The sequence below is a fragment of the Athene noctua genome, chromosome 1 (assembly GCF_965140245.1).
Source record: "Athene noctua chromosome 1, bAthNoc1.hap1.1, whole genome shotgun sequence".
In the NCBI taxonomy this organism is placed as follows: Eukaryota; Metazoa; Chordata; class Aves; order Strigiformes; family Strigidae; genus Athene; species Athene noctua.
This window is the reverse complement of record NC_134037.1, coordinates 45,872,322-45,898,736: the sequence shown is the minus strand read 5'-3', so window position 1 is coordinate 45,898,736 and position 26,415 is coordinate 45,872,322. Positions and strand designations below refer to the sequence as shown.

General features: G+C 40.7%; 1 protein-coding gene and 1 pseudogene across 3 annotated transcripts in view; one reads left to right on the top strand and one right to left on the bottom strand.

The window, feature by feature from the left end:
• The window catches only part of KLHL32 (kelch like family member 32), a 130,175-nt gene extending 122,174 nt beyond the window's left edge, over positions 1 to 8,001 (bottom strand). For 2 of the 3 annotated variants that reach the window (XM_074896077.1, XM_074896076.1), the window contains exon 1: positions 7,654 to 8,001. The gene's annotated coding sequence lies outside the window, so the exon portion shown is untranslated. Of the gene's footprint in view, positions 1 to 4,473; positions 4,592 to 7,653 lie in introns of all 3 variants that reach the window. The other variant, XM_074896078.1, reaches the window with a different exon arrangement.
• Positions 8,002 to 9,395: 1,394 nt separating this feature from the next.
• LOC141954961 (kinesin-like protein KIF11 pseudogene) lies at positions 9,396 to 11,025 on the top strand (annotated as a pseudogene).
• Positions 11,026 to 26,415: the final 15,390 nt, after the last annotated feature.

Here is a 26,415-nt window from a genome sequence, read left to right as displayed (position 1 = left end):
AAGACTCTGTTTCAAGGAAAAATAAGCCTAAAAAGAAGATCTTAAATAATTTTTAATCTTTAATCTCTAAATAGGATCAGAAATAGAATTACAAAAGAAACAGACAAGTGTTTAAACTTCTGTGCCCTCTTCAGGTCTAAGCAAAAGAAACACTTCTGGTTGGAATCCTTGCCCTTTTTTCCTCCTTCCCACAGACTGTATCAAAGGGCTCAGAAAACAAAAAACCAACCAAAACCTACAACAAAACCCCACCCTTCACCTCTCTCATATCTTTTTATCATCTCAGCTATACTGCCACTTTTGGGGTTTTTTTCCCCCCTCCTCCTTTTAAGTATTCAAGGCTTGGTCTGGTTTGCTGTGGACTACTTGGTGATCACATAGCAATCTCTCTCACTACCTGGGACAAAGAATAAATAAGTCAGAAACTAAAGATACAGCCTATGAAAATTCATTCCCTGGGTTTCCAACAATTTTCAATACTCACAGTGCACTGACCAGTGACGGGACAAAACATAGAAATGTAACGTGTAATTCACTGAAACATAATGTGCAATGTCACTGAAGATGATTCCACTCCTGTTCCCCTACATACTCTGTGACCATCCCAGAGCACAGGCAACACTTGCATTGCCACCATCCTACTGGCATTATGGTACAAATCCAAACCGACATCCCATGACAGTGCCTACAACCAGGTGAGACACAGGCACATGGTCTACTTCACCAGTTCTGCTACATGACCAAAAGGAGGCGGAAAGCTGAAGGTATTTAGGTCTTAAACTGCCACAAATTACAATTGACAAGACTTAGTTATTAAAGCCTTAATTTTCTTTGCTTATCCAGCAACACCACTAAAAATCAATGCAAGTCCATAGTGCAAGGGGTACTTCTAATTAGTAAAGACAGCCAATTCAAACAGCCTAATAGCTTTCCTCCCTTTAAGGTAGTTTAGAGTTGCACTATGCCAGATTTGGAACCCTGTGGAAACGTGAACAGCTGTAATAAGTATAAACTACACTAGTTTTGTACATGACTTGGTCTCATCTTCACTAAGTCTCTTCTGTCATTTGTATCTAAAGACCTTAAGTATGGAATCTGACTCCATAAAGCATCTAACATGATGGACTTAATTAAAGGGTCTTAAAGAAACTGAACAATCCTAATAAAATAAAAAATCAAATGGCACGCTTCAAACTGAGTATATATTCGAAGGTCCAGTCCCATCGGTACTGGAAAAGAACCTCATGCATTAGGCGGCCAGCCCTGGCTACAAAAACATTTTGGAGCTTGACTTGCTCTCTAAAGCTGAATTCTTACTTTTGTTCCACCTCCATTCATAGTTATCCTCCCTAAGAAAGCAAGCAAAGCACATCCAGTTCTCTTATTTACATTTCAGCAATTCCTATGTTTTTGCACTTCTGTGATTCTATTTGGAGGATGGAGAACACACATGAAAAGTAAACACACAAGATTTCACAGTTGTACAGCACCATTCAGTTTCCTATGCACTTTCCCAAAAAGCAAATACAGCAGTTGCATCTGTATGCAGAAGTCACCACAGACTACAAGAGATGCAGAGTGTATTTTAATGCAACCTCACTGAGGATAAATTCAGCCCAGCAGGACAGCAGGGTTATGGCACACTCTCCAGTGCACTCTGCACTCCTGATGCACTAAGACCCTGCCAGAAAGGAGTTCTGTTCCCCTCCTGTTTGTTTGCCTGGGTTTTCTACTAAAGGAGAAAAAGGAAAAAAAAAAAGGGGAAAAAAAATCAGCTAAGAAATATACCAAACTCACAAAACAGCTGCTGTTATCCCCACAAAAGAAGTTCCACACTTCAGCCTTTAGCTCTTGAGATGTCTATTTTGATCTCCACAGTTTGCTTAAGTCAGAGTCCTAGTTCTGTTCTGAAAGCATCTTCTCAGTTCTTTTTGTTTTATGCAACTAAAATAAAGGTCACTGATTGAAAGGAGGCTTTCAAAACCAAGTATAACACAGACACAAAAGATGTATCCCCTCAAAGGGAGAACCACCTTTTGGTAGTATATTATTGCTTTAAAGACATCATTTAAAAATCTATATTAGAGCAAGAAAAAAATATTAAAGACACTCTCTTCTTATAAATGTAGCTGTTGGAAAAAATTTTAATACTAGTTTTAGAAAATTAAAAAATAAACCTGGAAAGAGTACATTCCACATATACTGGTGACATTTCTTTAACCACAGGTTTTTAACTGTTCTGTCTTGATAAGCCAGGTAGAGTCCTAGTTTAGGTTATAAAGGGCAGTAGTCCTTTTACTCTATTTAACCTCAAGTGAAACCTGATGGAAAATGTTTCAGACATAATAAGGCCATAAGCTTGCTCATGTTCACTTCAAAATTTTTTATTAATCTAAGCGATGCTGTTTTCACTTAACCAATCATTAAAAAAAAAAAAAAATCCAACCAACCACATACAGGACAGAAATCAGGTCTTATCAACACTGCAGAAATAGACCTCAATCACTCTTAGATATAATACCTTCAAAATAAAAGCCACGTTATCCAAACTAGTAATGCTGAGAATTTTTTTCAGGGTATTCTTACCGAAGAGTTGAATGAAAAGCTATTCTGGAGGCACAAGGGGTTAGAAAAATTGAAGATGTTAAAGTTTAGACTACCAGGGGAAAAAATACACATACACATTTTTAAGATACATTCTAAGTAATCACATCATTCAGGAAAAACATCAGTAAATTAGGCTGCAGCACCACATCTTCTATACTGTCAAAACCCACCACTATATATATCAATCTTGTCAGGAAAAATAAAGACAGATGGCTGCAGAAAAAGACTCTTCAGAGCAACCATAACCTTTAAATACTGATGAATCAAAATATTTACAATATTTATCCCCCTATAAAGCTCATTCTCTACAATTAAAGTTCCTCTAAATTGTTGCAGCATATTGCTACAGAAATTTTGGCAGAACATATTCTCAATTTACATAATTGTTCAGAGCAGTCACCTAACTCGGAAAAATCATACATTCTCAAGCATTATTGATGTTCTGAAGCCTCTGATTTATTTTACTCATAACTGTTTACATATCTTGTTGCTTTCTCATCACAGAGAAATCTCTGCTGGTATCAAAGTCAATAACTTCAAACCGGCATGAATGTGAATGGAATTTGAACAGCATTCACTCCTGGATGTCATTTTTTTGAAATGACACCTTTTGTTTATCAAGCCAACAGACACATATTTTGAAGAGTTAGCAATGTACATAGGTGTATAAAGACCCATCGGTACTATCCCAGTTCCCACAGGGTATCTGCCCTTTGACTGATTTAGCTGTCCACTGGCAGCATGGAGCACAAAAGGTATCCTAATTCAGCTACCTCATGCATGTAAAACTTCTTCCCAAGAAAGCCAAACACTGCTGGTCCACAGAAAGCCTGGTAAGGGACTTCAGGGTCAAATCTTAGATATGTCCAAGCTTCTCCCTAGTTAAAAGTGCAATTAAAATACAAATCTGGTAAAATCTTGACAAAACATTTTTCCAGTCCCACTCTTGGCCAGGTTACTCAGCAATCAATAGCACAAAGTTCCTCCATACATGCTGGAAATCGCAGACTGTGGCCTAGGACACAGGCTAGCACCTGCACCTCCTTTCTGGCCTACATTAAGATATTTCCCTTCCTATAAAGGTCAGGCAGATTCAGATTCAGGGGGGCTGGTCCACATGGGGACACCCAGAAGCAGGACTTTCAAAGCTCTCAGTTTAAACAGCCAAACTCCAACACCATTGCTTCATTTTCTTCTCTTGAAACTACCTCCCAGAGTTGCCTCTGGACCTTGGAATTTCTTCACAGACTCAACAGGAATGCTCCTCAAATAATTCTCTCCTAATTATGCTGTTTCTCAAATTGAAGTTTCTAACTGTTTAAAGCCCAAAATTCAGTCAGAGGTAAATCCCACCCACAAGCCAACATTTTAAAAAATTAATAATTTTTTAAAATGTTTAAAAACCACTGTGAAAAGTATCTGATCTTTACTCATTTGCAGTAATCAGAATTTGATAGTAAGATTTCAAAAATCCCTCTGAAATCAAGTTAGTAAGCACCTGTAAAATAAAAGCATCCCATCTACAAGCACATACTCTTGCAAATTATAAGCATATAATGCCAGAAGCAACATCAGACCTCATATCTTCTCAGAAGTGGTCAAAAGACCATCTAAGATGGAACAAAAAAAAAGTGAAGATATAGAAATTGCTATGGCAAGTATCCTATGTCTTTCACTACTAAATATAACTGTTAGATAATTCAAGAAATTGGGGGATATGCCACTAAACCCAGTTAGTAATTTTTGTGGGGAAGAAATAAATACAAAATCTAAAATGCAGTTTCTAAAATTTAATAATTTATTAGGAAAAAACCTCTGTAATTCTCAGCATCTTAGCACTGTTCTATCTCCAAAGAAGCAAGATACAAAAATTCCAACATGAGATTCCTCTCCCCGACGCAGTCATTTCTGAAGTAATTGAAGTCCTCAGAGGAGACAACACACGGGCAAGTGTGCTCATATAGCAGGTGGCCATATGAAAGTCCTAGATGGATGAGAAATAGGAAGGATAATTTCTTTACACTAAAAGGAATTAAAATGAGACAACAGTTACTGTAGGTGAGCATAATTATAGCGGATTATATTTATGTTTGGCTAGTTTTTCCTGGTAATATTCAACTGTTCTCGCCCGAGTGTTTAAATTAATTTTATCTTTCACTTAATCCAATTCCCATTTCTGATCCAATTTATGATCATCGCTTCCCCATACTAGCATGGCATTAAATTACTGTCATCCTTGGCCATTAAAGCAATCATATTCCAGTCAGCAGAGTTGATCAAAACCACCACAGCAGTGCCATGAATTTCACATTGAATACATTCCTTTTTGCTGCATTGTAGAAGCCGATCACTAGTGTCAGAAGCTACATTATATCAATTTCTGATTTTTCAGGCAGAAGCAACACATTCTGAATCAAAAATGTAGATAACAAAAAACACTTTTTTTTTAAATGAACACTTCATTTTCTCTGGTCAAGTCCCACACACTTTACTTTGCAAGTATCCACTGAAGAAAAGGCCCACTCAAGCATAAACTTCCATCTGTTACTGATGTTTCAGCCATACTTCTTACTGTAAACTGAAAATGTATTGCTCCCCTTAATACAAAGGGAATCATCAGAGAGGGAAAAAACAACCAACCAAAACCAAAAAAACATCTTCCCTGACATTACTCAAACTTCTTTGGATGCTCTAATCCAGAGTCAAATTCATTTATACATTTAGCAGTACACAGACTTTTTAACAGGAGTTGCCATCACAAACACAGCTGTTCATGTCCTTCTTACGGAGAAGACAGACTCAAATAAGATTACAGCTCAATTAGAAGATCCCAGGAAATCTTGAGTTTGTTATCTGAGGCAAGGTTCTACACTGTCCGTTGAGGGCCAATTTGAAGTTCAGTCACTTCCAATCTTGCTTTCAGAAAAATATCTCCAGAAATCTAATTTCTGTATGGTCATCTTTACTTTTAGAATATCACATGGTTTTCTAACAGTAAAGACAATGTTTAATCTCGTATTCTGTGTGGTTCATACAAGATGCTGATCTATAAATCGTCAAAGAACACCTCTACTTCCATATTAAAATTCCCTTCCCTAAAAGCACTTGCTCTCGCTTGGAATTGAATACAAAATATACCTGCACATCTAACTAGATGATTTTTGAAGAAACACTGAAGCGACTTCTTCCTTTAAATATTAGAAGCACTATTTTCCCACATCTGCCAACTCAATAGCTGCCCAAACAAGTATTTTCTCCAGGTATGCTGATACAGGAAGTAACAGGGACTTTTGTTGCTCATATAAACAATAAAACACAGAGCTATTTTCTATAAACACTGTAAGCACTTAAAAAAAATCTTATGCTTAAGAGGCATTAATTGGTATGAGTGCATTATTTTTAGTGTCCTACTAAAGCAAGATCTTATTATTCCCTAACAGTTTCTCAAAGTACCCATACCTAGCTTAGTACTCATAAGCAGTAACTGCAAAGTGCTTTCCAAATACTGCCAAATTATTCACAATCTGAAAAGCTGACAAAAGATGAAAGGAGTTTTTCTGGAATACTTTCAAAGTTAATTAAAAATTTCTCTGTAATCATTTATAAACTTGAACAAAACGAAGAGATTTGAGTAGCTATATATTAGTCGATTTTTAAGCATCTGTGGCAACTACATTATTTGTTCAGCACATCGATGGATTTTTGTAGGATAATTAAACAGTAAACTTGGTTATCAGACAAAACACTAAACAATTGTTGAACACCCCTCAGAAGGCCTTGCCCCTGCCGACTGCTGCATGCAGGCACATCCCTGAATCAACAGGAATTGGCAAGGCTAAGTAATTCTCTACCCTATGCACTACAGTTAACAGAACTGGCCTCTGGGTCTACCCCTGGTCTTTTCGCGATTGAATGAAAGCTGCCAGTAAGACGCAAATAAAACTAACCGCCAACTTGGTTCTGAAACACTTGCAGTATATCCTCCTACCCCTACAAAACCAGGAAGATTTATAACAAGCTTAAAAAATTGCATTCAGGCTATTTGCCAAGATCAACGTCTGCAGTTTATCTCACTGTACTAAGTTTTAAACTGTAGCTCCGTTTCTTTCACATTTTACTGCAGTGTATGGTGCCAAGTATACTGCTTCCTAGTGTTTGTGTGTAACAGTTATGTATATCAACTGTCAGTCCGACTCTGCCAGAGACTGTACAGATAAGCCGACTTCGCTCCGCAGGCTGAATTCACCCTCCATCGATGCTCCGGAGAGTCGCAGCAACGAGTCAACTGCAACCTGCAGCATGGCAGGAAGCCGTGATTTTCTGGTAGAATTGCTCCAGATTGACCACGTCGGAAATTTAGCGCTGGGAACCAAATATTTCCCCACTCCGAGTTGTTTAAGCAGCGGAGCAGTACCTTTTAAAAGTCCACGGGCTGCAGATTTAATCCTCCAGCAACCAAGGTATCCAGCTCCTTTCCAGCTGGGAGCCCGAGCACATTTAAGCACTGGAGAGGAGCAAAAGCTTTGTTTTTGTCACTCCAACGAGTAGCTTTGGAGTCTGGATGGAGGGAAAGAACCACTCCTGCTAAGTAAGGAGACGCATTTCAGCGCCCGTTTCGAGGCGGCAGAGCCAGGTCCTAAGAAACCGCCACAAACCCTGCACGTCCCCGCACAACCCCGGAGGGAGCGGGACTCACCGCGTCCCGGAGCCACCCTCGGGGCTCCGATTCGTCCTTCCCTCCCCCTCCCGTTTCCCTCCCCAGACCCCGTCCCGGAGTCACGGCGAGGCGAGGGCCGGCGGGACCGCTGAGGCGGGCGCCGGCCGTTACCCGAGGACGCCCCAACGGCCGGAGCTGCCTTTGAACCGTCTCCCTGGCAACGGGGACACTCACACATAACCCCCCTCGTCCCTCAGCCCCCCCTCAGGCAGCGGTGCTGAGCGACCGGGGCGGCGGGGCGAGGCCGGGGGTCGGCCTCGCCCCGCCGCCCCGATTAGATAACGGCGGCGGCAAAGCACCGCCTCAGGCCCGGCCGCTCGCTCGCTCACCTCGCGGCAGGTGCTGGCGCACGGCGGCGACCCCGCTCCGACGGCAGCGGGCTACGGAGCCGCGGGGAAGGAGCTCCCACGCCGCAGCCCCGCCGTCCCGGCTGTGCGGCTCCGGTGGCTGAGCAGGAGGAGCTTCCCCGCCCCGCCCAGTGCGCAGCGGCGGCCCCGGCGCGGCAGGGCCGCACCTGCCGGAGGAGGGGCCGGGCCTGGGTCGGGTTGGGCCGCGGGATCGTTCCCGCCGTGGTTTCGGTCGCTCTCCGGGCGTTGCAGGGCCGCCAGCGTCCACAGCGGGTCCCCCCCCGCCCCGCCCCGCCCCGGGAGGCGGTGGCCGCTGGCAGCGCCACAGGCTTCCCGCCCGCCGGGGCCGCGGCCCTGCGGGAGGGCTGGAGGGAGGGAAGGCCCGGCCGAGCCCTTGGAGTAGCGATAAGTTTGTGGGCAGCGCACCTGAGAGGCGGCATCGCCACGGGAAGGTTGTCGGCCGGGGCGAGTTGGGAAGGAGGATTTTAAGACAAGAAATATGGCTGGAACGGGAGAGGTCTTCAGAAGGGCAGGCCTCCTGCAGGGTCAGGGCCTGAGCGCTACATCCTAGGATATTAAAGCATCAGTGCTTTAATATCCGATTAAGGAATTTGATGTGGCTTTTTAAAAACCTTACTGCAAGAGTGACAAGGGACACCTCTCTGAGGTAAACCTGGTGCGCACAGGCAGGCTGCAGTCATGTATTTTTCCAGATGCCATCTTTGCAGGGACAGAGTACCTGGCTTTTCAAGGAGGCTCGTAACTGCTTTTCTTTCAGTCTCACCTCATGGAACTATGAGGTGGTGGGAGCTTTCCTAACCCCCACCCCCTAACCGATCCCATGACTGTGAAGAACATTCAGGAGAGCAACCTGATGATCCGTGAGTCACTCATTAATTTAGCAAGACTGGGCAGTGCTTTAATATATAGAAGGAAATATAATTTTGAGAATTGCTTGGAGCAGTTCTGGTTTTAAGCAGAGTCCACATCTTCCTACTGGATTTTCTTAGGAGTCCTTAGGATCTGTACAGTTAATACAAAAACAGTAGGTCCCAAAATTCTCTGCCTCCATCTCCAGCATACCTTCGTATTAAATTCTACATACATGTCATATCAGAGGAGTTGAAGCCATTTTCAGATGACAATTCCCTAAAACATTTTTCAGACTGAGGGTCTTTAGTTCAGGCTACTGACAGGTGAATTTTTCTGCTGTAAGGTGTCCATGAAAGGCATCTAGAAATACCACAGTTCTTCATCTGCAGAGCAGGCAGTAAAAACTGGAAAGTCAGTGCAGAGAGTGAACAGCACCAGATGCTCTATATGGTGCCTTTTGTGTAGTAATGCAAAGCTTCTCCAAGTGAAGCTTCAAGCAGGTTGGTGCTGATGCAGTACAACACTAGTCAGAGGCCCACTGCTATTTCAAAACAGAAGCATAAAGACAGGGCCAGTTAACCCATATGCAACACAAAACTGTCATGGCTACATCACCTTTTATTCCAGGGCTATTTTGATCAGTGTTAGCTTAAACATATCCACACCTTGCTGCACTGCACAGTGTGGACATGACAAAGTGATGAGCAGAATCTCCCTATACTCACTTCTGAGCCACTGTAGAAACACGGCAGGAACAGTGTGCAGAGTTGCAGGAGATGCAGTGCTGGTGTCTGAGGTGAGCAGAATGTGAGCAACAGGCAGTTGGCTGGAGCTCAAGGGGCTGCAAAAGCATGACAGGACAGTCCGTGCTTGGCCTCTTTCCCTGGCATATTGGCCCTGAGACCCAGCATGGCATCCCTGCGCTTCCAGGGAAGTGCTACATGAAGAACATGAAGGGCAAGCACATCCAGGTGGTGGTGTGGTGCAGGCCTTTTAGTGCCTCAGGAAGTAAGGCAAGTGCCTACGCTTTTGTAGACTGTAATCAAGCAAGAAAAGAAGTTAGGGCCTGCACTGGAGGAGTCACAGTTGATACGTACAGGAATGTTGTTACATTTTGGATGAAGTTATGGGTACAACTGTACAGTGATCACTCATGGAGAAACTGGTATTGGAAAGACCTTCACAATTTAAGGGGAGCCCCAATGAAGAACATGCTTGGGAAGAGGATTTGCTACCATGTACAATACATTGAATGTTAGAAAAACTCACAAAGATTGATACTGATTTTTCTTTGTCAAACTTTCTCTTCCGGAAATCTATAATGAAGAGCTTTTTGATCTTCTGAATCCTATTCCTAGTGCTAGAGAAAGACTTCAGATGTTTGATGATCCCATAAACAAGACAGGTGTGAATGTGAAAAGGCTGGAAGAAATACCTGTACACAACAAAAATAAAGCCTACCAGACCTTGGAAAGAGGTGCAGCCAAAAGAACTACTGCAGCTATTTACATAAATGCATGTTCCAGTTGATCCTCTGTGTTTTCAGTTACCATCCATATGAGAGAAACCAGAGCAAATAGACAAGAGCTTGTTAAAACTAGGAAGATAAACTTGGTTGATCTTGCAGGATGTGAAAACATTTCAGTTTGGGGCAGTTGATAAAAGAGCTAGTGAAGCTGGAAATACCAGCTAGTTTGTTCTGACTGGTGAGTTATTACTGCTCTTGTGGAAGGAGACACAGAGAATCTTAACAGAATCCTTCAAGACCCTCTTGGAGAACAACAAAAAAATCAGTAATTGCCACAGTTTCTCCCACATCTATAAATCCTGAGGAAACATTGAGTACACTGGAGTATGCTGACAGAGCAAAGAACATAATGAAACCTGAAGTTAACCAGCAGCAGCCAAAAGGAGCTATTATTAAGGAAGATACTGAAGAGATTTAGCATCTAAAAGGGGACTTCACTGCTGCACAAGAATGAAATGGAATCTATATTTTCATTACAAATTCATGAAGCCCTTAAGGAAAGCTGATAGTTCAGGAATAATAAGTTGCAGAGTATATTGACGTAATAAGTGCCATGGAAGAAGAATTTAAAACAATCACTAAACCATTCACAATTAATAAAAGTGAACTTTAACAATGAAAACAAATCTGCAAATCAAGGGGAAGGAACTGACAGAAGCACAGACATATCTGCAAGAAACTGAGGTTCCTCTGGCTGAGAAAGAATATATGGTTTCAGTTTTGGAAGACACCAAAGAAAAACTTCATGGCACAGCTGGCCATTTGATTAGTACTGTTAATACAAAGGATGTATCTACGCAAAACTGGTTCATAAGAAAGCTGTTGATCAAAACAGTGCTACCATCCAAATACACTTGGAGAAATTAATGTTCTGTTCAATAAAAAACAAGATTCAGTTAGAACAGTCTGAAGCAGCAACAGATGTTAACATCTTATGCCTATTTTATAGGTAGTCTATTTACCAGTTGTTCAGCAGCTAATGTATTTGCATAAATTGTATCAGTGTCTTTTGCCTCTGTTAAAAATTGCTGACCATTGAACTTTTTTGTATGTCTGAAAAAATACTCCAAAATAGGACTCTGCCATTTGCTGAGCTGTTGAGGCTGACTGAGGAGCATATATGTGGGTTAGGAAGAGCATTAAATATCCTGACATCAGTGGTGGAAATTGTCCTGGAACTAAGCTGTCAGTTTCAGAATAACAAGAAGAAATTTTCTGCTGATGAGACGGCATTAAAAAAGAAAATAATATCTTCCTAGGAGATCTCTGTCTCACTCTGAAAAAACTACAGGAAGAAACAGTGTTTTTTCTCAGCTGCAAAATACTGTGAGAATTTAAGAGAAGTGCAAATGGTAGTTTGTATATACAAAGAATGCAGATGAATTAGTGTCCTCGCTGCAAAGCCAGCTGGACCTGTTGTCACAGGAGATACAGCAGAATGTGGCTGGTATACTGTCAAAAACCAGAAGTTTGAAGACTACCATCACTGCTGGGCAAGAAAATGTTTACCTGGAAACTATGCACCTAGTCAGCAGTAAATCTTCTGCTTCAAAACAAATTTATTGCATCTCTGGATAATTTCTTTCAAGAGGTCAAGGACATAAATGGTGAAAAAAGAAGATGCTGGTGGAATCCATTGTCTGTTCTCAGCAACTTCTCAGCAATCTCACAAATGTGTCTCAGGGTACTGGTAAATGGAGATCATTTAAAACCGCTCAGTCATCTTTATGGATCAGTAGCAGTACTTTTTCAGCAATGAGAAACAGCAGCTTCAGTGTTTACAATAGAAAACAGAAGGTTTATGCTTGAGATCAGTATTTTCTGTTGGATATTTTGTTCTGCATTAAGTTACAGTAGATGTGGTTTGGAACTACCGCATTGTATGAAAAGAGCCTACAAAATATTTTATTATATGCATATCAAAAATACAAATAGTCTTTTGTGTTCAATGATCCTTGACATACTGCTGGCACTAAAACAAACCAATTGATGATTTTAAAAGCATTGGAAGTCACCCATGAGAGCTACAAACCAACAGCCTATATTGACCTTAAAAGAAGAAAGATTACTTCATGTTACTGCCAGCCACATTCAGGGTCTCCACATCCGTGCTTTCATTTAGAGACCTGACTGAATGACTGATAAAAAAAGAATCTCCTTATCGATTTCCAGTATGTGCTTACTAAAAGCCGGTCAATAAGTAAGAACTTATTCAAAGAATGAAATTGTCTTACATCTGTTGGAAAATGGGAGCTTGACAGCCGGCAATTCTGTTGAACAGGGAAATGCAGTGGATTTATGTATTATATACAACTTCTCTCAAGAACAATAGTGAATTGTGGCTTGCAGGATTTACAAAGTGTGTGACTGTTAGAGACAGAAAAATTAACCTTAAATACAGACTTGTCAGGCTCCTTTAGTGTATATATATATATATATATATTAAAAAGCATATATTGCTACAAATATACTCCCTTAGGTATTTTTTATAAGCCTGACTTTAGAGATTGGCATCAGTGTAATTTCCTTATCACTGCAACATATGGCAGTCTTCCCTGCTGCCAAAACATGGTCATGTTTCAGCCTCAGGGTACAGCTGGGTTGAACTTAAAACGGAGACTGTTTTCAAACATAGATACAGAATTTTATGTTACTCCTTCTGACACCATGAAGGAAAAGTAAATTCAAAATTCCTGTCACCAGAACCTCTACGAACACTACAGTGCCTAGTGGTTCCAGCTATGCTAGGAAGTGATTTTCCTTCTAGGTTTTGGATAACATCTAAAATTATAACCAGTGACTACTGTGTCAGGATCATGTATCACTCAGCTATCCACACTGAAAACTTCTTCAGTTCGTATCCTAGCATGGATTTGCAAGATTCTGAATCTTATGGTGATTTATGGTGAATTTCCCACATAACCTCAAGTTATAGTAATCTCTGTCTGCAGTCAATGATTCTGTAAACTTTCTGCTCTCAGAGGCTCTTTACAACTCATCTGTACTTAACCCATCACTTCCTCTTACAGTGCTATTTCCTGATTTGCAAAGCTGAATGTAAACCTGCTGTACTGGTGCATGTTATCTCAACACTCCGAAAATTAGCCAGATAAACACAGAGAAATCCTAGTTACATTTGAAAGTATACCAAGCATCATTATTTTGATTACAACCATAAAAATTTCAACCACCACACTAAGCTCTGGGCAGCTTGCTCAGCTGAGCATTTTCCAGACTACATGGAAGTACCACAAGTATCTAAAGCAAACAAACAGAAGAAAGGTCCAACGTTTTAAAAAGGAAGAAAAAATAATACCTGCAATCCCATTCTCTAACCTTGCAAGTGGACCTAGAGGAAAACCCGTGAGTGCCTCAGATTTTCTGCTTATTGGTGGAGCTGACACACACCAATCGCATGAGAGCACCTGCTTAAAAGAAGCCCAGTGGGCAAAACAAAATTGAAACAGGTAAGGGAGTAACTATTCCCTTTTCAGTAGTAGATATATAAATAGCAGTGATAGCTCTAACATTGGAGTTGTCTAGGTTACTGCTGTGACCTGGTTCTTTCATTTGGAACAGGTTTAGTCAGATGAGGTGACTTTCCCTGCAGGAGAAAGGAAGCTTCCTGATGGGTAGCAGGGTGCGTAAGGTCCTGTTTCAAAACTTGCAATGCGTCCTCTGCTATGCATGTTGTTCTGAATACAGCTCTGGATGTGGCCCTTAACATTTACAGAAAGGAAAAAAGGAAGTGGGGGTTAGACAAGAAGCTAAGAAAAAAATTTTCTAACCAATCTGTATAGTACGCTCGGCAGGCAAATTGCAGGCCACTAAAAGTTAATTTTTGTACTACTCTGTCTCCCTTTTCTAGATCCCCTCTACTCCCAAAGAACAGTTGAGCATGGCTCAGCATGAGGCTGCTTTAAACAAAATCATTCTCCACTTCTGACTGTTGAAATCAAAATAGTCTGGCACGTTAGTTGCGACAATCCACAGCTTTTATTTCTGTGAAGTAGGAGGTGTATTTCAAACATCAAGCAAGCATATTTTACTGCCAGTACGCTGAAAATGTAGTTGCTCCATTTAGCATGTGGCTGCTGCAAGAGGGGCTGGAGGCTCCGATGTATGAGAAGTTCCGCGACGAGGTGAGAGATCATGGTATATCTGGCAAAGGAAGAGCAGGGGTAGAGCCATGGGGGAAACAGTCAGGAAAAGGGAGAGGGACCATGAACTCCCACAGTGCTTTTTCCACTGTGATAGATGAGCTTGTATATATAATGTTTTATTGATCCTGGTGTGAGCCTTGGCACTGTCACTCTGCTAACGAAAGCATAGGGGTCAGCGTAGAGCACTTTGCATGCCTTTGGTTTCAAAGCCAGTGTTTCTAAGGAACCACAGCCTCTTCAAATTACTCTTCCTTCACCTTTTTCTTACATTCAGGTATTTCCTACAATGGAACGTAGCATGGAAATAGCAAATATCTGAAAGTATGACTGAATGTTTGCTGCACTTTTAATTCTGGGATAATTAGACAACCGATCCTCTCCCTGATAAGAATAAGAGAGAGGATGCAGGTGTCAGAAACAGAACGAGAGCTCATATAAGTAACTTGCTGAGCTTTGTCCACACAACCAAAGGACTTTCTAATACCCCTTTGACGATTAAAGCTGGCAGCGCTGACCTCACTGTGCTCCTTCAAAAGCCTGAATGATGAGTAACATAGACTTTTGTTTGAGCCACTTGCTGCTGGTCCCCTCTCATGAGGAAAGAATCAGTTAACAAAGTTAACAAAGGATGTTACTGCAGGCAAGCTCTGGAGCCTGAAATCACAGAATCACAGAATCATCTAGATTGGAAAAGACTTTGAAGATCATCCAGTCCAACCATTAACCTAATATTGACAGTTCCCAACTACACCATATCCCTCAGCACTATGTGGACTACTCTTAAACACCTCCAGGAATGGGGACTCCACCACCTCCCTGGGCAGCCCATTCCAACACCTAACAACCCGTTCTGGAATGAAATGCTTCCTAATATCTACTCAAAACCTTTCCTGGCACAACTTCAGGCCATTACCCCTTGTCCTATCGCTTGTTACTTGGTTAAATAGACTCATCCCCAGCTCTCTGCAACCTCCTTTCCAGGGAGCTGTAGAGGGCAATGAGGTCTCCCCTCAGCCTCCTCTTCTCCAGACTAAACACCCCCAGTTCCCTCAGCCACTCCTCGTACGACCTGTGCTCCAGACCCTGCACCAGCTTCGTTGCCCTTCTCTGGACACGCTCGAGTCATTCAATGTCCTTTTTGTAGTGAGGGGCCCAAAACTGAACACAGGAATCGAGGGGCGGCCTCACCAGTGCCGAGGACAGGGGTCAGATCCCTTCCCTGTCCCTGCTGGCCACGCTATTGCTGACACAAGCCAGGATGCCATTGGCCTTCTTGGCCCCCTGGGCACACTGCTGGCTCCTGTTCAGCCGGCTGTCAGTCAACCCCCCCAGGTCCCTCTCTGACTGGCAGCTCTCCAGCCACTCCTCCCCCAGCCTGTAGCGCTGCTGGGGGTTGTTGTGGCCCAAGGGCAGCCCCCGGCATTTGGCCTTATGGAAACTCCTCCAGTTGGCCTCAGCCCATGGCTCCAGCCTGTCCAGGTCTCTCTGCAGAGCCTCCCTACCCTCGAGCAGATCAACACTCCCACCCAACTTGGTGTCACCTGCAAACTGTCTGAGGGTGCACTCGATCCCCTCGTCTAGATCATCAATAAAGATGTTAAACAGGAGTGGCTCCAAAACCAAGCCCTGGGGTCACCACTTGTGACCAGCCGCCAACCAGATTTAACTCCATTCACCACAACTCTCTGGGCCCGGCCATCCAGCCATTTTTTTACCCAGAGAAGCGTGTGCCCATCCAAGCTGGGAGCAGTCAGTTTTGTCAGGAGAATGTTGTGGGAAACGGTGTCAAAGGCCTTGCTCAAATCAAGGTAAACAACATCCACAGCCTTTCCCTCATCCAATAAGAGATTGCCCTGTCGTAGAAGGAGATCAGGTTTGTCAGGCAGGACCTGCCTTTCATAAACCCATGCTGACTGGGCCTGATCAGCTGGTTGTCCATTATATGACGTTTAATGGCACCCAAGATGACCTGCTCCATGACCTTCCCTGGCACCAATGGCAGACTGACAGGTCTATAGTTTCCTGGATCGTCCTTTCTGCCTCTCTTGTAGATGGGTGTCACGTTTGCCACCCTCCAGGCAATGGGACCTCCCCAGTCAGCCATGACTTCAGGTAAATCATGGACAGCGGCTTGGCGAGCACATCTGCCAACTCTTTCAGCACCCTTGGGTGTAACCCATCCGGTCCCACAGACTTGTGTGCATCCAAGGGGTCTAGCAGGTCTCTGACCACCTCCTCTTCGACTGTGCTGACCTCAATCTGATTCCCCTCGCTATCTCCCAGCTCATGAGTCTGGGTGTCCAGGGAACAGCCACTTCCACTGCTAAAGACTGAGGAAAAGTAGGCATTGAGCCCCTACTGGCGTCCAAACAACACGAAGCTGAATATCTAATTCCGCAGAAAATTTGCCACACTCTAGAATGTTCGTTAAGAACAAAATAACTCTGCACACCAGCAATTCCTTCCTCAGAGTTTTAAAAAAAAAAGATTTTTTATTCTATAATCATAAAGCCCTATAAGAACAACATCTGAAGACAATGAGAATAAGAAAAGCTAGCAGGTATGCATTAGAAATACAGCATATGACAGAAATATGAGCATGTGTAGCACATTGTCCTTAGTCTTCCTCAGCCTGGGACTATTCACTTTCCAGTCACCACCTTGAGAATAGTTGGTTCCATAACTGATCAAGGAGTTCCACTCTTTTGCCATGCAAAAGTACTTGCAGACATCAGTTATTGTAGGCTGCTGCACTCTGCACTTACAGTTTTGGCTTTGCTAAGTTTTAAGTTGTTTCTGCAAATGCTACCAGCCTCTAGCCTTCTCAGTGTGTATTCTAACACTTCTCTTTGGTTTTCAGAGCATTTTATTGAAGGCCTAGTGTGGCTTCATGTTGTCAGAGCATGAATTCATAAACTCTGGCAGGAAGAGCTAGGTAGATTCCCAAAATAATGATCTTCTGTAGAAACCAGTGGTACAAGGTCTCAGCTTATTCCAGCACTTCAGTGTCTGAACTGAGACCCCTGCACCTTGACAGTTTTTGTGTACTGGAAAGAGAAGATACTCTGGTTAATACAGTCTATGAATAGATGAGTCCACTCACAGCGGTACTTGTGCAATATGGAAAGCTTAGTTTCTGAAAGGCTGCTATTTTCATGTGTATGACTGGTGCTGTTAAATCAGTGGAGGAAGAGCTTTCATAGTCATACTGGTGGCAGAAAGATGGCTGTACTAGCTCAGATGAAAGATTCACCTAACACAGTGTGACTGAAACCTCATGGGTGGACTTTCCAACACTTAGCTCTAGTTAAGGAACAGTAGACATCTGTATTATCTAGTTTGCTACCAAAAATCTGTTCTAAGAGGATGTAATCTTTAATCAGCTAACTGGTGATAGGTGAGTGCAAGTTCCACATGTATGTGAATTTGCTTATTTTGGATGTCGTGAAAATGCTAGTAGGGATAAGGAGCATACTGGGTATAATATATATCCTTTTGTCCAAGTTTGCCAGTACATATATTTTGTCATTTTCCATTCTTGACATTACCTAGCCATGAAAGTATCTGAATACTGCAAAAGCCACTCTAGCACATCTCTGCACAGTTGCCCCACAAATGAGCGATTCAGGCACAGTTCTCTGAAGGGTCCATGATTGCTTCCTCAACAATTTGTGGGACTGGTTAGCCTGCATGCATGGTGGTCTGTAATAGCTTCTGCTATCTGGATCATGATGAAAGACAAGAAAGAGTGCTCTCTTCACCAAATACTACACAGACTGCTTACTCTATATGGCACAAGACTTGCCTTATCTTGAGATGAGATTTAAGTATACTAAATGTTACTCCATCCAGTATGTGTGGGAATAGTTATGTATTTGGAGTTGAACTTCTGTAATTCAAGAATTTTTAACAGGTACACTAGTCCAGAACACAATATATCTCTTTTCATCACTACAAAAAAAAACAGAGATGCTATAACAAACAAAAAAACCCCACACAAAAACCAACAAACCATACACTGAATGGAATATTTGCTGGATTCACAGATTAACAGTTAACATTTATATGGAATTCATATTAAGTCTGTTGAGCTCATTTTGGACAAAGACACCTGTACGCATGGCACTTAAACCTCAAAATTAGAGCAGTCCTAATGAATATCCTGAATAATGACATATGGAAAAGTAGTATTTTGTATTAGCTAGTCTAACATAGTCAAGAAGAGCAGGCAAGCTTTTGGAGACATAGTCCTTCCACTACTCATCTAGGTTGCATAAAATCAGCCTAGAGTTTTGCAAAAGAAAACACTGACTGCAAGAGCTTTTAGAAAATACTTTCCTTTTTTGGAGATAGCACACTTCATTTATTTAAGATCCCCAGTTCAGGACCTTCTCTTCAGGAGAGGGAATAAATACATTTTTTAGGATTCAGGCTCTAGATATGCCCTCTAAGACCATATCTGAAAGATCTAAACAGGACTTATTTTAGAGGGATCAGAGGATATGGAAAACCCAGTAGGTTGGTACATAAAAGATGAATGACAGCGGCATGATGAAGAACAATCACCTAGATGTAAGAAAGAGGAGTCTGGCATTTCTGATTCATGCTGTACACTAGAGCAAGGCAGTTTTAGACCCTGAAGCTAGGATATAAGAGATTGTTGAGTCTGTTTAATGTAGACACTTCATATAGTCAGTAAGAGGAAGACCCTCTGTACATCAGTTAGAAGTCCCCCTCTCTTTATTTGACAGATTAGGAGATATAATATCCCTACCCTATATACTGAAGTCTTGAAAGCCTTCAGCCACTTTCTGGATTATGATTGTACTTGAGGCTGACATATGTGCTATGTTGCTTACTCACCCTCTTAAACAAGGGGTATCTGAAAAAAAAAAAAAAAGAGAAATATTAAGCAGCAGTTGAGTGGTGGCTTTCAGAGTCACCATTCTGGACTTACTTACATTTCCTCTAAGTCCCATTTAGGCCCCTAAACCTTTTGTTATAGATGGTTCTTGGTCTTTCACAGCTGTGTCTGCATTTGTTACCATGTGAAAAAAGTAGAAAAGTACCCTCATACCTCTAGGGTTCTGTAAAACTGAATAGACAGAAATTGCAAGAACTGTACTAACAGAGCCACCTAAGTATCTAAGAAGTAGAACAACAGTATGGCTTTTGAGTAACCCAAAATGGGAAATATAGCTTGCACTCTTGTGATTCTGCTTTTTAAGGCTCATGCCTTTATGTTATTAAATAAGAATTGAAAATGTGACCTGACTAGGATGCAGACAAGTCTGAGTCCTCATTTAAATTTAAAACCTTCTGCTGACATAGACATCTTGGTTGGGATTGCAACAGAAACCAGTTATAATCATTTAGCATAGCTGTTACCAAAAAATGGTACTGAAATTGCAATTATACCTGAGGAAAAAAAAAAAAAAGCTACTTTATTGGCACACTTCATTTTGCTGAGTACTGATAAATGGCAAGGATAGTATCACAGCATATAGCTATGCTGTTACATCTTCGATGTTTTTTAGGCTAACCAGGCCAAACTTGTACTGAAAATGAAGAGTGCTTACACAGGTTACTAATATAATCTGAATGTGACTGCAGTAACGGTCAGCTGTGGGACAGTATATAACACTCTGGACAAAAACACGTAATAAAGACTTATACATATTGATGTGAACTTCATGTACTAACTGAACTGAGGGCCAAAGAATGCTCCTTGACTAATTTTATTTGGTAGTACATATAACCAATTTTTAAAATGCTTTGTGTTTTTAGATAGAAAACTTTGATTAAAAAATAAATAGCGAATGGTTTTCTGCACAGGCAGTGAGTTGAGCTGCCTTACTAGGCAGTCAGAGGAGCCCTTCTTGCAAGCGGGGTGAGGGGTGGCTACTAGCAGAAAAAGAACTCTCCTTTAGAGACAATGCACTATTAGATTGCAGCCTTAAATCGCTCCTGTTAAGCACACAAAGATACTTGAAGGTAATTTCAGGATGATGGATTCCACTCCGGGAACCAGGCACCTTGTGCACATTGTCTGCTCAGATAAATAGCAAGTCATAACAGCATAAGAGACACTAAAAGGCAGACTCTATCTGACTTTCAGGAGATGTACCTCTGATTTATGAAAAAGTCTAAATCCTATTTAAGGTTGGTAGGAGTGATAACCTACTTGCATTCCAGCTACAGTCAGATACCTTTTGTTGTTGTTGTTGTTTTTAATCTGAAACCACAGAAGTCATTGCTCAAATCATTCACCAGAATGACAAGTCTGGAGTGGAAGCTAACAATCTGGTCTGAAGCCAGGAGGGTTGGGAGTTGTCTGGGGTGTAGCTCTGTATATCTGAGAGGAAGAGACAAAAAAGCAGCAGGGAGGGAGACAGATTATGGAAGTTATTAAATGAAACATTTGGCTTGTGACAGCAGGGCCTATAGATGACAACAGATCCTCCTGTCCATAAAAGCAACAAAAGCATACAATTGTGTGTGTGTATGTGTGCATGTACATGAATGTCGTCTGTTGGGGGCCTGAAACTCTGAGCATGGAAACTATCTCCTGTTTCCTGCTGTGTTTAGAAAAAAAGGGGGGTTATGTATATTGCTTGAAAGAAACATGACTCAAATGAACAAGATTCCTTAAGAAAAGTTGCTGAAGCCATCACTTGGTTCTCTCAGCAGAAACAACCTGTAAAATCAGGAACACTGGCTAAAACTCTAGCATTAAACCAAATATTATTGCCATTCAAATGCCAGTCTACAAGAGCCATAAAGAAAACATAAGTATGATCCTCTCTGGAAAACACAAGTAATTAATTGATAAAATGCTAAATTGTAAAAAGTACTAACATTTAAGCCATTCACATTTTAACTATTATTAGGAGACATGAAACACACTTTCATAGTTTGTCATAATAGCTTTTAATTATACATTTGCTTACTATACTTTAGTCTTTTACTCACTATTTTCAATTTATATATTCATTTATGCCTCAAAAAGACAAAACACATCTGAAGAAAAAGATTTAGTTTTAGCAAAAGTTGTTACTACTGTTTTAAAAATTGCAGTGTTACTTTCCACTCCATTTTCTAACCTGTATTAGAAAATGATGGAAGAGCCCCAAATACATGTGAATCAATAGGGGAAAAAAAAGACAATGGTCAACATCATCCATTCATTAAAAAGAAAAATATATTTTCCTTTCTTACTGGTATCTGCAACAGTCTGAACTGTAAAAAGTTAATTTTATGAGAATACCCATGCAGAGTATGCTGCAGTCTGCTAGTGGAGATCACTGATATGCTACATTTCAGCACTGGAAGAGAGAACAGATTCTGAGATCGATGTTCTTCTGTCTCCTGTGTGAACAGGCTGTAGTTTTGTTTCTCTGCCCCTTGCTCAAAGACGGAGTATGGTACATCCACAGAGGTGAATGAAAAAGAAATCACATCATCATAGCAATTAACCATTACAAGATCACACACATTTTCCAAACAGATCAAAGTATTAAAGAACAACAAATAACTTCTTGTACTCCCTCTGACAACTGAGCAAAGGGTAAAACAATGCAGGAGGAGCTTGCAGAAATCTAAAAATCTCCATTCTTGGTGGGGTGCAAGGTGAATTTCCCCATGCTGCAAAGAGAGATCCCCTGCAGGGATCCTTTCTACAGTCCTATAAGAGATTTTACACCAGGGAGAAGCTGGCTCATGTCACAAACTGTGGAAGAGAGTCTGACAGTACTTCTGGCAAGAGAAGCTCAGCTGTCGTAATTCAGACAGGCCATCAACAGACATTGCCTCTGCAGTAACTCAGTGTATGGAGTTATTTAAAGTGTCCATCATCCAAAGGCTGATAGTTCTGCTACTTATAGGTACAGCAGAGAACCTCATCTCAGGTAGCTGTTGTATGCTGAGGCCTGGTCCTCCAGAAAAGTGCTCAGCGGGGGTTTTGGCAGTAACTTACTGGAAACAAGTTCTAGCAGTTTTGTGCATGTGAAATACATCATTTGTTATCACTCATCATTATAGACTACTGTGGAAAATTAATTTCCTTAATCCATATTAGAAAAACATATTTATTAACTAAAGAAATCTCAATCATTTTCAGCATTAATTTTCAAGCAAAAAAATATGTTAATCTTTATAGAGTTCCTGAACTGATGCTTGAGAACACTGTTTTTGCATTATGTTACATATATAGGAAAGTGTGATCGCTTCATCTTGATCCCAAAGACATCTTACATAAAGCATGAACTCTGTCTTCAAGGAGTCTCAGTAACTGTGTTATAACGCTGGAGCTTTGAAGTTTAATCATGCCCTTATTATACAATCTAAAAATGAACTTTTAGTACATATAGTACTTCTTTAAATATTTTGAGACCTCTTTAACGGTCTATTTTAGTAGCCCCCAGAGAAACCTGACACTTTCATATTTAGACACTGTTTCTCTATATATAATTAGTAAACGTGATTGTTCAAAATTCATGTGTCCCACATGCTGCCCCCAGATTTCTGATGCTGTGGAAAGAAGAGACACACAAAAGGGCTCTCTAACTTCAATAATAATTTCCAGTTGAACTTTAATACTGGTAGTCACATGTCAGTATCATTGAGACCTCTTCTTCTTTCTCTAATGCATTCTCTACCAACACAATTTGTATATGTAAGCTCTCAGGTAAATGGTGATACATGCAAATGAAAATGAAAAGACTCAGAAGACCTGTAGTAAGCATCTACCTAATTTCTGTATTACTGTATCTAAAGTATACAATTTAGGAATAATGCAAAATTAACTAAACCAATACAGGATTATTTGTCTTAACTATATCCTCCTCTGTGAACTAATCTAACCTGAGACATTCTTTACATACATTAATGGGAACTACTGCATTAGGTGTAGACCAAATCCTTTGTAGTGGACATTACTCCTGTTACAACAGGCATTTTTCTGCAATGTGTTGCAATAAACCATACAGGTTTATTCCTAAATCAAATTTTTTAAAAAATCATCTTTTACGATAAATGAAGCAAGTAGAAAATAAGTCTGCTTTGCAATATGAATACGTGTTGTCTAAAACAGTGTCTCTAATAAAGGCTTCCACAAAATATTTCAGAGTAAGATGTAGAATAAACAAACAAACCCCATGTAGTAGATAGTTATGAAAATCTTCCCTCAGGAATTTCCTTCCTGACCCTCACTGGACCACATCCCAAGCCTGAGAATTTTTGATCCATTTCAAATGTAGATTTTTGCCTAGAGGCTTGGATTCTTTCCTATTATTTTCACTCCTATTTATCCTGTTCTGTATAAATGTTACTGAAGCTAATGGGACTTTATATGTTTTATATATTTTAAAGTTAATCCCTAAACAGTTAATATTTACAATATGGGAAAAAAATTAATGCAATCGCAAATTTAAGAAAACTTTGGGTTTGAATCAGCAAGACTTGACTATTGTAACTCTACTGGTGACTGAATATCTTAGAAAAATTAGATGGTTTGTCATTTGTTTCTTGGATTAAATGCTAAATTAATATGATGTATTTCTGAAATCATGCTCTGTAGTTTATCTTTTGGTAATACAATGTTACATGTTCTGCTTTACTTCAAGGCTTTTACTTAAAGATTGTAGGTTGTAATCCACTGGTCACATTTTATTTGCTCTCCAGTCTGGTAGCTTCCCCTAATAGAAGCCTCTTCTACCATTAGTGTACATGCATTTGCTTCTTGGAAGGGAGAGGACTCAAAATTGGTAGAAAAGGCTTGTGGAAGCATCCAGGAAAGATGTGTAATCTCGGTACGGTATTTCTTGAAGCTTTGCAAAACATCCTTTGTGTGTGCCAGCCAGATTTTTAGCTACTGTAGATCTGGAAAAGTACAGATATAGGAAAGGGACTCAAATGCTACTTACCCAGCATAACACTGATTAAGCCACTTAGCTATTAAACTGCACTGTAAATTCTCCAGCTTCTTAAGACTCATCTAACTTTTATATATATATATATATATATATATATATATATAATGGTTTTAGAAGTGTTCACTGAGGTTATTTTGGCTTTCCTGTTCTGCACACGTTTGGCTTTCTGTAGGTAAATAAAACAGACTTTTTCCATGGTCTGAGAGAAGGTCAGTGACATAGCCGGGAACAGACCCTTCTCTGCCTAGACCATGTTGTTACTAAGCCTTCAGTGATATGCCAGATACTAAAATAATTGCTGGCTTTCCACAAGAAGAACATAGAAGTAACTTTCACTGAAGATAAATGAGTTGGTGATTTTAAACAGCAATCTTTCAGCAAAAACTAAGAGGCATTTGTCTCAACTGTGAGTCACTCTTGTTTGTGTTGATTTTATTTCTTTTAATCTGCTTATAGTTTAAGACAGTTACATATCCTTGGTTTTCCCTTGTTACTTTCACAGTAGATCTTTATATGTATAAAACAAACTTAGAAAAAGATATTGATTGATACAGAGTAAATGCAGCAAAGAAACATGTTAACATAGTGAAAAAAAAAACCCAAAAACATTAGAGGAAGAAAATGATGCCCAAAAACTTTTATCCATGGTCTAATTTCAAGTTAATAATTGGTAAATTATTTGGGTTTGGGGAGGGGTGGGGAATTCAGAAAGAAAAATATGGTAGCACATGCAGCCTAATGTCACAAAACCAGTGTCTTATATTTGCTGTGTAAGAATGAAACCTCCTCAAAGAGTTGAAGTGAAATTATTATGTTGACTCTTGCTCACATACAGATGCATTAAGCTCATTTCCTGTTTGCCACCAGTGTTTCCAAATTTGAAGATTAAATCAGAGCTTTACTGAAGACTAGATTACTGTTACGCAGGCTCTCAAATAAACAACCAACCACCAAAAATTTAAAATTTATTGTCAACACAATTAACTAGCCATCCACAAATTACAGGTTTGAATGTCTGAGAGGCAAACAGAACAACTCCCTAGGGTTTAACGACAACTGAAAATGGTCTATCACTCACGTAACACATGAGGACTTTTAACCTCAAGGATCAGCTCAGGGCAGTGTCCCAACCCAAGGCATCTCGAGGAGTTTCCTTGGGCAGTGTCCCGACCCAAGGGGACAGTCCTTGACAGCAGGGTGCTGCTCCAGGGGACAAGCTCAAAATGGCTCCCCAGGGGACTCCATTTATCCCCAGGCCGAATGTGACTTGTAGCCAATAGCAGCTCCCATTGGCCAAAGGCCCCAACTACCGTGAAGCCCCAAGAGCAAAGGAACCAGGAGCTGCTACACTTCAGCAGCCAAGAAGCCCTATTTTCATTGGGCGGGTGCCCCTGCCACAATTACACATCATACTGAGAATTGTCTTCAAAGATTTGTTTGATAAATCCCTGTTAGGAACAATAAATAGAGGGATTCCATTTTTGTATGTTGCTTTTAGCATTATGGATGATGGTGTTGGAATAAATAGGAAAAAGTATGCTTAAATATGCAGGTGGAAGTGGGTCACTATCTTAAATTGAAGCTCCCAGTACTGAAGTATTGATCAGATTCCTTCTTCCCTGTTTTAGGGAAGCATTCAGCCAGACTTGAAAGAGATTTCAGCATGACATGATGTAAACAGAAAAATTTCAAAATAACTGATAAAGGTAAAAAACCTTCACAAACAAACTGAAATGGAACTCTTGTCACTTTAAAGAAGCTTCTTTAGAGAAATCTTTTAATAGGTAAGGAAGCGTAGTCCTTCTTAGGGCAAAATCTCCCAGATCTAATCAGACCTGAGTTGAACAACTTAATTACTTCACAGCCTGCTTTGGTCTATAGTTTGTCCAGTTCTCTGGTATAATTATAGGTTAAAAATAAAAGTTCCTCTTTCCCTCCTTGTGTCTTTAATACACACCGTGCCCACATCAGACCTCAGGATCACTCAATTTTTTTGTGATATTAGAGAGAGATAATTTAAGAATAAATCATACAAAACAGACTAAGAATACCTATTTCCAAGCTACACTCAGAAATCCTGTTATTTGCCATGCAGAACGCAACTAAAATTTCAGATCATCAAATAACAAACACTGTAGAAAGCAGTGATATCCATGTGCATCCCTTTTTTGCTACACTGGAAATAAGATGTCTTAGTCATCTTGGATAGATGGGTCATCCAGCGTACTTGGTCAGGCTTACTGGTCAT